The sequence below is a fragment of the Ambystoma mexicanum genome, unplaced genomic scaffold, assembly GCF_040938575.1.
Source record: "Ambystoma mexicanum isolate Mex_15411 unplaced genomic scaffold, UKY_AmexF1_1 Mex_scaf10, whole genome shotgun sequence".
NCBI lineage: Eukaryota > Metazoa > Chordata > Amphibia > Caudata > Ambystomatidae > Ambystoma > Ambystoma mexicanum.
Genome location: NW_027182325.1, coordinates 3162501 through 3165000, shown reverse-complemented (window position 1 = coordinate 3165000; position 2500 = coordinate 3162501). Strand labels below are relative to the sequence as shown.

The window sequence follows — 2500 nt, the reverse complement described above, 5'->3', positions numbered from 1 at the left end:
TCCAACATTTCCGCTATAAAACGGGATACAATTATTTTGGAAACATACCAAATTTGAAAAATAATTGAGAAGTTGCGCAATTACTAATCATGGAGCACAAAAAAAGCCTACAGCACCTGGTATTCCCAGGCAGTCTCCCATCCAAGTACTAACTAGGCCGGACCCTGCTTAGCTTCTGAGATCGGGCGCATTCAGTGTGGTGTGGCCGTAGGCTCTGGGCCTAGTGAGTTTTGTACTTTTAAGCATCTAGTCGGCTAGACCTTGCAGTTTTGAAAGGAAATTGTGAAATGGCTCACTTCCTGAACTTGGAGCACAAAAAAGCCTACAGCACCTGGTATTCCCAGGCGGTCTCCCATCCAGGTACTAACTAGGCCCGACACTGCTTAGCTTCTGAGATCAGATGAGATCGGGCGCATTCAGTGTGGTGTGGCCGAAGGCTCTGGGCTTAGTGAGTTTTGTACTTTTAAGCATCTAGTCGGCTAGACCTTGCAGTTTTGAAAGGCAATTGTGAAATGGCTCACTTCCTGAACTTGGAGCACAAAAAAGCCTACAGCACCTGGTATTCCCAGGTGGTCTCCCATCCAGGTACTAACTAGGCCCGACACTGCTTAGCTTCCGAGATCAGACGCAATCAGTGTGGTGTGGCCGTAGGCTCTGGGCCTAGTGAGTTTTGTACTTTTAAGCATCTAGTCAGCTAGACCTTGCAGTTTTGAAAGGCAATTGAGAAATGGCTCACTTCCTGAACTTGGAGCACAAAAAAGCCTACAGCACCTGGTATTCCCAGGCGGTCTCCCATCCAGATACTAACGAGGCCCGACACTGCTTAGCTTCCGAGATCGGGCGCATTCAGTGTGGTGTGGCCGTAGGGTCTGGGCCTTGTGAGTTTTGTACTTTTAAGCATCTAGTCGGCTAGACCTTGCAGTTTTGAAAGGCAATTGAGAAATGGCTCACTTCCTGAACTTGGAGCACAAAAAAGCCTACAGCACCTGGTATTCCCAGGCGGTCTCCCATCCAGGTACTAACTAGGCCCGACACTGCTTAGCTTCTGAGATCAGATGAGATCGGGCGCATTCAGTGTGGTGTGGCCGAAGGCTCTGGGCTTAGTGAGTTTTGTACTTTTAAGCATCTAGTCGGCTAGACCTTGCAGTTTTGAAAGGCAATTGTGAAATGGCTCACTTCCTGAACTTGGAGCACAAAAAAGCCTACAGCACCTGGTATTCCCAGGTGGTCTCCCATCCAGGTACTAACTAGGCCTGACACTGCTTAGCTTCCGAGATCAGACGCAATCAGTGTGGTGTGGCCGTAGGCTCTGGGCCTAGTGAGTTTTGTACTTTTAAGCATCTAGTCAGCTAGACCTTGCAGTTTTGAAAGGCAATTGAGAAATGGCTCACTTCCTGAACTTGGAGCACAAAAAGCCTACAGCATCTGGTATTCCCAGGCGGTCTCCCATCCAGATACTAACGAGGCCCGACACTGCTTAGCTTCCGAGATCGGGCGCATTCAGTGTGGTGTGGCCGTAGGGTCTGGGCCTTGTGAGTTTTGTACTTTTAAGCATCTAGTCGGCTAGACCTTGCAGTTTTGAAAGGCAATTGAGAAATGGCTCACTTCCTGAACTTGGAGTACAAAAAAGCCTACAGCACCTGGTATTCCCAGGCGGTCTCCCATCCAGGTACTAACTAGGCCCGACACTGCTTAGCTTCTGAGATCAGACGAGATCAGGCGCATTCAGTGTGGTGTGGCCGTAGGCTCTAGGCCTAGTGAGTTTTGTACTTTTAAGCATCTAGTCGGCTAGACCTTGCAGTTTTGAAAGGCAATTGAGAAAGGGCTCACTTCCTGAACTTGGAGCACAAAAAAGCCTACAGCACCTGGTATTCCCAGGCGGTCTCCCATCCAGGTACTAACTAGGCCTAACACTGCTTAACTTCCGAGATCAGACGAGATCGGGTGCATTCAGTGTGGTGTGGCCATAGGCTCTAGGAATGCTAAGAATATTACTCTTATGCATTTGCATTTAGTAAGCTAAGCCATGCAGCCACTTGCAACATGATACCACGCTCATCGCTCGATCAGGCTCGATCAGGCGAGATATATAAGACTGGTGGGCCCATTCAGGACTCCTATGTCTGGTAGGATAACTTTAATTCATCCATCCTGTGTCTGTTGCAGGGAGGTGGAGAGAACAATCAACACAATAATGGTTTTCTTTCATGCCTCTTGAAGGACTCAATATTCTCTGTACTGCATTACATGTGAAAGTCGATTTATTACCCATGAACACACTACCTGTATGCTAATTCTATGTAAAAAGGTAGCTCCAGCCCTCATGATGTTGTCCAACATTTCCGCTATAAAACGGGATACAATTATTTTGGAAACATACCAAATTTGAAAAATAATTGAGAAGTTGCGCAATTACTAATCATGGAGCACAAAAAAGCCTACAGCACCTGGTATTCCCAGGCAGTCTCCCATCCAGGTACTAACTAGGCCTGACCCTGCT

At 47.6% G+C, this 2500-nt stretch overlaps 4 non-coding genes and 6 pseudogenes across 4 annotated transcripts; all 10 read right to left on the bottom strand.

Annotated features, from left to right (window-relative positions):
- Positions 1-104: 104 nt before the first annotated feature.
- On the bottom strand, positions 105-213 carry LOC138547050 (5S ribosomal RNA; annotated as a pseudogene).
- Positions 214-319: 106 nt separating this feature from the next.
- Positions 320-438, bottom strand: LOC138540850 (5S ribosomal RNA). Its single transcript, XR_011288879.1, has one exon. It is a non-coding gene; the product is annotated as a 5S ribosomal RNA (ribosomal RNA).
- A 106-nt stretch (positions 439-544) lies between these two features.
- LOC138543937 (5S ribosomal RNA) lies at positions 545-653 on the bottom strand (annotated as a pseudogene).
- A 106-nt stretch (positions 654-759) lies between these two features.
- LOC138544519 (5S ribosomal RNA) lies at positions 760-868 on the bottom strand (annotated as a pseudogene).
- A 106-nt stretch (positions 869-974) lies between these two features.
- Positions 975-1093, bottom strand: LOC138540849 (5S ribosomal RNA). Its single transcript, XR_011288878.1, has one exon. It is a non-coding gene; the product is annotated as a 5S ribosomal RNA (ribosomal RNA).
- Positions 1094-1199: 106 nt separating this feature from the next.
- Positions 1200-1308, bottom strand: LOC138545579 (5S ribosomal RNA; annotated as a pseudogene).
- Positions 1309-1413: 105 nt separating this feature from the next.
- Positions 1414-1522, bottom strand: LOC138546915 (5S ribosomal RNA; annotated as a pseudogene).
- Positions 1523-1628: 106 nt separating this feature from the next.
- Positions 1629-1747, bottom strand: LOC138544430 (5S ribosomal RNA). The gene has a single exon (XR_011290711.1). It is a non-coding gene; the product is annotated as a 5S ribosomal RNA (ribosomal RNA).
- A 106-nt stretch (positions 1748-1853) lies between these two features.
- Positions 1854-1972, bottom strand: LOC138549565 (5S ribosomal RNA). Its single transcript, XR_011293345.1, has one exon. It is a non-coding gene; the product is annotated as a 5S ribosomal RNA (ribosomal RNA).
- Positions 1973-2435: 463 nt separating this feature from the next.
- Positions 2436-2500, bottom strand: part of LOC138545322 (5S ribosomal RNA) — a 109-nt pseudogene continuing 44 nt past the window's right edge.